The following is an 11,733-nucleotide window of genomic DNA, read 5'->3' as shown; positions in this document are numbered from 1 at the left end:
GTAGTTAATAAACCAAAAAAATATTTGACTGTAAAAGTAGACTCAGAGCTCGGCTCAAAGCAAAAGAAAGGCTTTTAGTCAGTAAGAGTCTGACACTCCCTCTCGCCTCACCCAAGGCGAGAGAACTCAATGGATGATTTTCTCCCACTCAAAAACAAGACCTAATGGAAATAAATGCTTTGACTTTGAAATATTACATTGTTGTAAAAGGATATGTCAAAATGTATGACAAAATAATTACAATTACATATTACATTAGATTGAAGGACAATTCGTTTTTAACCTACATCTCCACTGGCTTGAAAATTTAATAATATGTACGCTACGTGATATGTTAAGTGGCTGGGCAACCGGCTGCCGCGCAATGCGTAACGGGTATGATTCCTGCAGAGAGCAACTCTTTGTGTGATCCACAAATTGTTGTTTCGGGTCTGGGTGTCTTTTTTATGGTATAAGCCGGTAAACGAGCAAACGGATCACCTGGTGGTAAGCAATCGCCGCCGCAAATGGACACCCGAAACACCAGAGGCGTTACAAGTGCGTTGCCGGCCTTTGGTCGAGGATTAGGAGATTGGAAGCGGGGTAATTGGGTCTCCGGTAAACTCATTCATACAATGCAAGCGTTGTTTCACGTCGGTTTTCAGTGAGGCCGTGGTATCACTCAGGTCGAGCCGGCTCTCCCACACTTTTTGACGACTCTCCCTCTATTACCATAAAGAAAAGACCAAAGACCCCCCACTCTAGGCGCCCGTGGCCGACAAAACTGTCCCAGTTGACTATTAAGCCGTTATAATAGGTTTATGAATTACCATTTTGTAAAACACACTTTAATTAATGCCTCGCTCGGCTTAGAACCTTGACCAACTAATGTGCTAAGTGCCATCTATGTCTATACTAAGTATGTTGTATTACATAATGAGTGTTCTCTCACATTATCCTCTATTTCATTGTCTGGACTTTAAAAGAGACTATGACCTCTGAGTTTGTTTCGGCATTTCTTCTCAGAGTAGTCGGATAGGAAATGCCGGCCTCATCTAGCTATTTAAAATATTGACGTGTAAAAGTGTTATTTTATGACCTATTTACAGAAATAAATATCATTTATCATTTATGATTATCATTTATGTAACATCACGACTGTTATATAGTTGATGAGTTAGACAGTACAATTAGTGCAACGCATCTGTGAAGGTGGTGCTAATCGCTTAATACATCACATCACTAATCAACAGCCTATAAGTAGCCATTGCTGACCAAAGGCTTCTTCTAACACGGATAAGATTTGAGCATTAATTACCACGCTTTCTCAACGTGGGTTTGCGATTTTAGACTTATAATTAGAAATTATAAGCCCAGGTTTCCTCACGATGTTTTCCTTCACCATTAGTCAGTGGTGTCTAAATATTCTTAAAAAGTCCGTATAACTCGGAAAACGTCACATTGGTAACTGCCGTTAGTATGTTTTGAACCCGCAATGCATGGAAACGCCGTCTTAACTCCGGGCCACCATGACAGTGATATAGCATCGCTTAACATTAGGTCAACAATGAAAATTTTGACGAGATTTTTGATTGGTTTTCGTTTAACTAGAATCCATGCAATAAAGTACCTGACTACCTATTGTTTAATAATATTGTTTAGAAAAGGTCCAGTAATACCTATACACTTTGTCTGCCCAGGAAATCGAACTTGAGACTCCTTAAAAGTCAGTACAATCACTTGAGCAACGAAGCAATTCTCGCTAATACCAATGTTTAGTATGCATGTGATAATAAACCTATGACAGTTACAGTATATTTAGCATTTAGGCACAATGTAAGCACTAGGTTTTCCCACAGACTTTGATTGCGAATAAAATTTCCATTTTGGCTATACCTGGAAAATTGCTAAGCATCATCGTCATAAGCATCAATGATGTCGTCCATTGCTAAACATAGGAACACAGGCTTCTCTAAAATACCTGGCTTACGGTTGGTGCAGTGGCTGGTCAACTGGATGCCGTGCAACGTGTATCGGGTTCGATTCCCGCACGGATCAACTCTGTGTGATCCTCAAATTGTTGTTTTGAGTCTGGGTGTCATGTGCACGTAAACTTGTATGTTTGTAAATGGACCCACGCCACAGGACCAAATCCTAGTGTAGGGCAACTCTTTTTTTAATAAAAGCTATAAAATCTCTTGAGTAGTTTTTGAATTGACACTGCGAATAAACAGACAAACACAATAAAGGTTTAATGTATAGATAGTATAGAGCATGTTACATGACTTGGCAAAATTTTCAAGGTCAACAGCTATCCTTGAACATCAACCAGTGCAGCAGGCTGCCGTGCCAGCCCCTTTTGTGCCTTTAGGCTTAAGTCATTCTGCCTCCTGCATCAAATTCACCGAGAGAAGTGGAATCTATCGTTTTCTTTTTCTTCTCCTCTAATAATATCTTCTGATTTATTTCGTTGCGGGATCTAAGACAGTTATTCATTTCCCTGAGCAGGCTTCAGTGTTACGGTGTTTTCATGGTTATATCTACTGTAGATCCTGGCTTACAGGAGTTGCAACGGTTTTAGATGGTTGTGGCGGGCTTGTCCCATTAAAAAAGGCAGGAGCACAGCAGGAGTTCGAAGGCTGCAGAAGAGATTGTTTCTCGCACCCTCTTACGTGTGAGACGGCACTTTAGGGTGAGTTTTAGTCAGTAAGAGTGTCTGACAGTCCCTTTTGTCCTCGTCAGGCGAGGGGGCTCTATGAGGATATTCCACATGGGGTGTGAAAAAAAGGTGCGTTGACAAACAAATGATTTTGTATACAATATATGTCTTCAAAGCCCGAGTGAATAGGTTGCTTATGGGCAGACGTGCTCCATCGTAGGCCGCATCATCACTTACCATCAGGCGAGATAGTGGCCAAACGTTGACCCATCAAATGTAAAAAAACATAACATACAACTTTACACCTACATTTAAATTGAATCGAGGCTTTATAGGCGATTTAATAACAAGCAAAGTGACAATATGACAGGAAACTGTCAGTTTCTTAGTATTGACATAAATAGTTAGCGATTATGTCGTACTTACGGTCAATAGTAATTGACGTAAGGTTATGTATATTTCTATTTTACTGGACCATAACATCCTTTATTTCTGTTAGTTTTAGAAAATCCTACTAATACATTATTACCTATAAATGCGAAAGTTTGTGAGTATGGATGTTTGTTACTCTTTCGCGCGAAACTACTGAAGGAATCGGGATGAAATTTGGTATAGGGATAGATTATGGTCTAGTTATATAGTTATTTACCTACTACCTAGTTGTCTAACGAGTCCTATGCAATTAAGCCACCCCTATTGACGAATAGTTTCCAGGCACAATTCCAGACTCTGTGATATTACCTTTGAAATCCCCTATTGTTGATCCTGGCCTAAGAGTGAACCTGACAACACTAAGCATTCGACAAAGCGTATATAATAATAAAAAAACAAATGATTATGAAATTGTTTACATAGTCTATACTAGCGACATCTATGTTTGCATGTACCAAATACTGTGAGCGCAGCATTCTATCATTTAAATTTCGACGTCGTTTAGTTCCCTGAAGCAAGCTAGATGGCGTTAGTTACCGAAAAAAAGTGAATAGGTATAAACAAATCTGCTGATGATATATTTTCTTAAGTTTCTTTAAATATTGATAAATAATCTGAATATTAGACTTTACACTTTTCTGAGGATAGAAAAGAGAGTTACGTTTCATCAACAGCCATGCTTATTATGTGATCCACAAATTGTTGTTTCGAGTCTGGGTGTCATGTGTATGTAAGCTTGTATGTTTGTAAACGCACCCACGACACAGGAGAAAATCCTAGTGTGGGACAACATTATAATAAAAGGAAGAAAATATGTAAAAAAAAATCATACCTGGCTTACTACCACGTAGTCCATCTGATTTTCCGGCCTATGCCATTAAAAGATAGAAAAACAACATTACAACTAAAATAAATGAGATAGAATGACGTCACTCGTTAGTTACTACATAATATATATAAAAAACAATAGTAATTACTTAATCACAAATTATTTATTGACTAAAAAAACAAATGAGTTTCCGATGAAGTAATGAGTGATTTTCTCGGAAGTCGTTCAAAACAGGGGCCTACTCTAATCAACGAAAAACGAAGTTTCGTCCGAAACTTCGCAGATTGCATACTACGATTCTATTTATTGCGAACTTTCGTGAACAAAAATGAACGAATGAAATGAAGATAAATAAATAATAGGTTTTGATATGAAATTAAAAATATAACGTTATTTTAAGTAATTATATTAGTAAATCAATAAAACCTACGGCCGAAGATTAAACGAAACTTCGGATTCGAGAACCGGAGTAGGCCCGCAGTTCCGATTGAAATGATTCTAATTTATCTAATGAATAGATTTGCAAAATACTACAAAAAAAAAAAAAAAAAACATTGATAGGCACGTGAATCGTTAATTTTTTTGTTTGTTTTGTTTCTCATTTCCGATTAAAGGCCGGTTGTCGGTTTTTTTGCTCGAACTTGGCGGACAACTACCGTGTGTCTAGATGTTTGTAAACACACCTACGACACAGGAGAAATTACTAGTGTAGGGACAACGTATAATCAAATAGTTCGTATGTTAAGGATCGTCATGCTTGGCTAACCACCAGTGGTCCTATGTTTTCAGTGGGCCGATATGGCTAAAAAGATAGATCAACTTCCAGCAAACGTAAAGAATTAGATAGAATGACGTCACTCGCTAGTTACTACATAATATATAAAAAAACAATAGTAATTACTTAATCATCACAAATGATTTATTAACTAAAACAAAAAAAAAAACAAATGAGTTTCCGATGAAGTAATGAGTGATTTTCTCGGAAGTGGTTCAAAACAGGGGGCCTACTCCGGTTCTCGAATCCGAAGTTTCGTTTAATCTTCGGCCGTAGTTTTTATTGATTTACTAATAGAATTACTTAAAATAAAGTTTTCTTTTTAATATCATATCAAAAGTTATTTATTTATCTTCATTTTATTCGTTCATTTTTGTTCACGAATGATCGCAATAAATAGAATTGTAGTATGCAATTTGCGAACTTTCGGACGAAACTTCGTTTTTCGTTGAATTAGAGTAGGCCGCCAGTTCCGATTGAAATGATTCTAATTTATCTAATGAATAGATTTGAAAAATACTATAAAAAAACATTGATAGGCACGTGAATCGTTAATTTTTTTGTTTGTTTAGTTTCTCATTGCCGGTTGTTTCTAGAAAATGATTTAGATTAAGAATTGATAGATTATTGGGATTTGCTGTCTTATGGAATCTAAGGTTGTATCTACGGTAGATCCTGATGCACAGGAGTTGCAGCGGTTTTGGAAGGGTGTGGCGGATTGTCGAGCTAAAAGAAAATTCACTGTCTAATGGTGCTTTTCAAAGAGCTTTAAACAGAGAGGAGTGGAAAGAGGCCTTTGTCCTACAGTGGGACCATCATGACTGAAATCTAATCTAATCTAAGGGAGCTGCCTGAGCTTTCCACTCGAAGTTGCGGATAACGTAACAGGTTACAGGGGCTCCGGCTCAAAGCAGGAGTAGGAACGGGGTGGTTTTTAGTCAGTAAGAGTCTGAAACTCCCTCCCGCCTCACCCAAGGTGGGAGAAGTCATTGGATGATTTTCACCCTTAAAAAAGGGTGCCTTTTCACCAGAGATGTGTTATGTAGCTGTGATACAAATATGTTTCTAATAATTAAGCTGTGAAAATATGTGACCGTTTCCAATAGCCGTTTACACTAAGCTACATAGCTGTGCGAGTACGATATGCTACGACGATGCATGCGCCGCCACAAATTGAAAACGAATACCTTTTTTTTAAGGTTTAGTCTTTCATATTGTTACTCTCACATCTGATATTTCTTTAAACCTAACTATCTAAAACTAATTTCTTCAACCCAGAAAACCACACCATACATCTTTTCTATGGTCTCTAACACTACCCTACCCGGAACACGAACCTGGAACTAAACCACTCGTTCAACGACCCAATACATAAAAACAAACATACAAAGCCAGACATATAATATATAATATATTAATTAGACATAATTATAATCATGTATAAAGATATAACCCGATGATAAGGTTTATATGACAACTTTATATGTCCATTTATGATAAATATTATTATAATTGGTTAAGTACGTGTATATATAGAATTGATTCTGATTCAATTGCGTCTCAATAAAAAAATGTAAACATTAGGTACTTAAAACGTAATTATTTCTAGAAGTTTTTTTTAAATAGCGTTGCCAGGTGGTGGCTGAATCTGGCCCGGTTAGCTTGGCCGTTATCTATACTAATATTATAAAGCTGAAGTGTTTGTTTGTTTGTTTGAACGCGCTAATCTCCAGAACTACTGGTCCGATTTGAATAATTCTTTTTGTGTTGAATAGTGCATTTATCGAGGAAGGCTATAGGCTATAAAACATCACGCTATGACCAATAGGAGCACAAGCAAAGCGGGTGAAACCGTTCGCGGAAGTAGATAGTCTTCTATAATATAAAAATAAGTCAGGTAACGGCTTTCCTGACGCTATAACTCCAGAACGCACGAACCGATTTCCACGGTTTTGTATTCGTTGGAAAGGTCTCGGGCTCCGTGAAGTTTATAGAAAAGATAATTCGGAAAAAGGTCATTGGTGGCGAAACGGAGTGCACCGGGTTTGCTAGTTCACAATAAAAACTGATCATTTTATACTTAGCAGTTTGATTTATAAGTTCCTTTTTATACCCAAACTCAAACTCAAATCATTTATTGCATCCATGTATAAGTACATAGATATTACATAAGCAGATTAGTTTCAACATGAAACCCGATCGTCTTGGGGAATTGGGGATTAGGAAGGGGGGTAATTAGGGCCTCCGGTAACCTCATTCACACAACGCAAGCGTTGTTTCACGTCGGTTTTCTGTGAGGCCGTGGTATCACTCCGGTCGAGCCGGCCCATTCGTACCGAAGCATGGCTCTCCCACACTTATTAAATGGAATTCCGGATTTGTTACAAACATCCTAAATACTTGACATTTTGCAACGGTAATATTAATAAATAAATTACATATTTACGCATTAATAAAACTATTTGTGGATATAATAAATAAAGTAATTATTAATAAATTGCCGAAATGCATACCTACAGGAAACTGAAATATCAACAGAATCATAACGGTCCAATTGGACTAGATTATTAGATAAATTATTAATTTTAATTGTTGCTATGAATAAAGATTTTAAGTGTGGGAGAGCCATGCTTCGGCACGAATGGGCCGGCTCGATCAGAGTGATACCACAGCCTCACAGAAAACCGACATGAAATTATGCTAGCGTTGTGTGAGTGAGGTTACTTGTAACGCCAATGGGGTTTCGGATGTACATGGGCAGAGGCGATTGTTTACCATCAGGTGATCTATCTGCTCGTTTACCGGCTTATACCATAAAACAAAAGAAATCGACCAGTAGCGGGAGCATGGTTCAATCTACCGGTGGTTAGGGCTCCAGAGACAGAAACCTCTCGTCTTAGATTGCCCTGGAATTAACCCTGAAACCCCATGTCTTAATCCGAACAATTAAGCAGTTGAATCGAGATGATTATTTTTATGAATTGTACATGACAACCTCTAACAATTATGCTTTGTTTAACATATAAGTAATTGCAAGTAAAAGGTGGAAAACTTAGCGAGTTACCGGGGCTCAAAGCAGGAGAAGGAACGGGGTGGTTTTTAGTCAGTAAAAGTCTGACACTTTCTCTCACCTCTTAAAAGGTGGGAGAAGTCATTAGATGTTATTCTGCCTTCAGAAAACAAAGTCAGAGAAAAATTTAATTGGATTTCTGGCTCGTTCTTCTCCATTCGACAATTGTATTTGACGTTTCAAAAGTGCCTAATTTAGGATTATTTGAAATAAATGCTTTGACTTTGACTTTGATTACCAAAAATACAATAAAACTCTTTATATACCACCTTCAATATTACATAAGAATTTCAAAACACATACTTGACGTCAAACAGAGTTTACAATCGATAGCACAGGATGTACATATCGATTAAATATTATAATTCATATATAATATATATTATTTATTTCACCTTATATATTAGATGGCCTCCCTGATAAAAAAATTTGTTGTGTATATTAATAATGAAATAATATTTTGATATTAGCTAGTAGTTATGATCATATTTTTATTAGACTTCCCGATTTCCATGAGTCATAGTATATGTACGTATATATGACAGTTTATTATTGCAAATACGAGGTTAATAATTGACTGCCTCGTTGGTCGAGTGGTTGCAAGTGCGACTGAAGGGCAAGGGGTCTCGGGATCGATCCCCGGATCGGACAAAGTATTTTTGGGCTTTTTTCGGGTTTTCGAAAAAAATTCAGTAGTAGCATGAAGTCTAGAATTGTGCCCAGCATATGTCAATAGGCTCACCCCCTATTACATGGGACTTGTAACATAAATTGTGAAAAGTGGGTGTACTTTGTACAGTGGTAATACGTGCCATAATGTGCACCTCTGCCTATCCCTTCGGGGATAAAAGGCGTGACGATAGAACAACAACAACACCAAAATAATCTATATCTACTTGCGATTTTTACAAAATAATGATATGACACAATTAAGTGTAAATTTTCCAAATCCTGAAAAGCTAAATGTAACACAGGTTTCATTTAGCTTTACTATTATACTCGTGGAAATCATTTAGCATTTAGATACAGAGTTTCAGGTTGCTTTTCCATCAGCGATGTGCTATGCTACGTTGCTGTCGATGCGTTTGGTTTCGCACCAATTTATACTTATAAGTCATGTGGATTTCCCATCCATGATAGGATGATTTTCCCCCCTGAAAAAAATATATAGGACTCACAATACAACTATTGCTGTCTGCCTACCTCTTCAGGGGTTTTAAATCGTGATGATAAATATAGTTATATGCAATTCTATGCATGACCACGCCTAAAGCCAGATACAAAACTACTTTTTCAGGAGAAAACATCATCCAATGGCTTCTCCCGCCTTGGGCGAGTCGCGAGGGAGTGTCAGACTATTACTGACTAAAAACCACCCCGTTCCTACTCCTGCTTTTCGAGCCGGAGCCCCGGTAACCCGCTAGGTAGTCCGTAGCTCCGGATACTAGACGACATAATGTCGTAGGTATTTAGATTCTGTATTTTTTACCTAACTGACTCATATATTTAAAACTAGCTACTTCCGCGCGGTTTCACCCGCTCTGCTCGGCTCCTATTGGTCGTAGCGTGATGTTTTATAGCCTATAGCCTTCCTCGATAAATGCACTATCCAACACAAAAAGAATTATTCAATTCGGACCAGTAGTTCCGGAGATTAGCGCGTTCAAACAAACAAACAAACAATCAAACAAACAAACTCTTCAGCTTTATAATATTAGTATAGTATAGATTATCGTTTTGATCTGATCTACAAACGTTGGCACCGGCCACATGGGTCTACACGTGTTTGGTAAAATTCGTCTGATAATAAATTATGACATTTTAATTATTTTTATATGGGACCGTTAATTTCCTTTAGAGCTATTATTAGAGTCGTTATTTTTTTGCGAATTTTTAGTTTTGTTGTTTTGCTATTGAGTACACAAACAAATAAATTATGAAAAGTATGAAAATCTTTTGCGTTTGATTATGCCTGTAATTAATGCTTGTTATAGGAGTTGTAATTTTTTAAACTTTATTTTCCACAAACAACAAACTTATTAATTTTTACCTACATGGCAGAAAACCGTAACAGCCACTTATTACTGTGTTTCAAGTGTCCATGAGCGGCAGCGATTGCTGACCATCAGGTGGTACGTCTGCTCGTTAATAAAAAAGACATAAATAATTATTTTTTTCAGCATCTCGCACGTAGCTAAACTTTCAAAGTCAAAGTCAAATGATTTATTCCAATTAAACCCTATACTTAGGTACTTTTGAAACGTCGTTAAAGAAAGAAATAAACAATAGTCTATCAGTCTGTCCGTCAGTGAAGCTAGACGCTCGTTTCAAAGTGTAGTTTCGAATGGAGAAGAACGAGCAAGGAATTCCATTCGTTACTCTTTTAAAAATTAGTAATAAAAATAAATACAATAAGAGCAGGTTAAAATAAATAAAGGAATATATGAATAATTAACTGAAGTAATTGTAGAGGGCGGGTATACATACATAACCTCACGCCTGTCTCCCATGGGCGTAGGCAGAGACTATGGAACGCCAATTGCTACGAGGGTTAGTCTATTAGTTAGTAATAGTGACACTCCCTCGGACCCAAGGCGGGACTTAAGTCATTTAGATGTATGATTTTCCCCACCTTTTAATTATCTTTATTAAAGGGATGTGTCGTAACAGGTGTTGCACCGTGGAGGCTCTGAAGGAGGTCAAAAATACTATAGAGGATCGTTAGGTGACCTCTACCGAGGCTCCGTAGAAGGTGGCCACCGGGGTGCTTTTAGTGAGGTAAAAATCCCACACTTCCTTTCACCTCGCCTAAGGCGAGAGAAGTCATTGAATGATTTTCCCCACACAAAAAAGAAACCCTAATCTTACTTACATTTACCTAAATACTAGGTAATGATATTTAGGGGAAAGTGGGGGAAACACGAACACCTAAGGGAAAATATAAATAAAACAGTGGAATCAAATCACAGAGTTTCTTTAATTATTAAATTATAAACTTTACTTATCTAGCTAACGTATTACTAATCAACATCATTATTTTTTTTAATAAAATATAACAAAATGACCGAAAAACAAAACCCTTAGTGTTCGGTTTTACCCAACTGATGTCGGGTAAAGCCGAACACCAAGTGGGGTAATCACGTACTAACATTACTAAGGTAAATTGTAGTTTTTGGAACACAAGTATTTGCTGCTCTGCCAATGCTGAGTTTCTTGGTTTGAACATCGACTATAGCCTTTTTGAGATCCTCTAAACTGTATTTAGTTTCAGTTTTTCTTTTATAATTACGGGGCATCTGAAACAATTTATTTGATGTTTAGCATTATCAAAAATCACCCGACAACATAATTTAGTGCCACAAAGAAATCAACATAGACTGGAAAACACTATACCCTATTTGCCAGTGGCTAGTTGGAAAAAAAATATGAACAGGGAACTACAAAAAAAGAGAGGAGTAATGCCGGACGTTCGAGATTACCCGACATGCAGCGTTCGCCTTTACCCCACCGGGTCGAAAAAAATAAAATGGAAAAAATATTTTAAGTTATAAAACTTTTACCAAATGCGTCACTGTCATTTGAATGGTTTAGTATGTAAGTTTCCCACTATATAAAGGTTAAATAACTATTCTCAATAGAAATAAAGCTACACCAAGTTCAATTTATCAAAAACTTACAACGAAAACATTGAAAATATTAAAATTGACATACCTTGAAAAGTACGTGCGCCCGCGTCTCCCGTGTCGTTGACTGGCACTGGTGGTGGCGTGATCTTTGAGTTACCGGCGAGTGATATACGGCTATATCTTTCTAACATATTAAAACTATTGGGTTCGGGTTTACCCCGCGTTCGCATTTACCCCACTTTCCCCTACTATTTTATACATAAAAATGGTTGCTTTGGATAACGGCTCTGTGACAAAATATAACGTATAAAGCCAACATCAACCAAATTAATTTAAACTCATCTTTCAAACCCTCTTCCTAAT

General features: G+C 37.2%; 1 long non-coding RNA gene across 1 annotated transcript; it reads right to left on the bottom strand.

Moving 5' to 3' along the window:
- Positions 1-10,702: 10,702 nt before the first annotated feature.
- Positions 10,703-11,733, bottom strand: LOC126912080 (uncharacterized). Its single transcript, XR_007706719.1, has 2 exons — positions 11,456-11,733; positions 10,703-11,040 (listed from the first exon to the last, which is right to left on the bottom strand). It is a non-coding gene; the product is annotated as an uncharacterized LOC126912080 (long non-coding RNA).

The sequence above is a fragment of the Spodoptera frugiperda genome, chromosome 22 (genome assembly GCF_023101765.2).
Source record: "Spodoptera frugiperda isolate SF20-4 chromosome 22, AGI-APGP_CSIRO_Sfru_2.0, whole genome shotgun sequence".
Taxonomy (NCBI): Eukaryota; Metazoa; Arthropoda; class Insecta; order Lepidoptera; family Noctuidae; genus Spodoptera; species Spodoptera frugiperda.
This window is presented reverse-complemented; position numbering and strand designations above follow the sequence as displayed.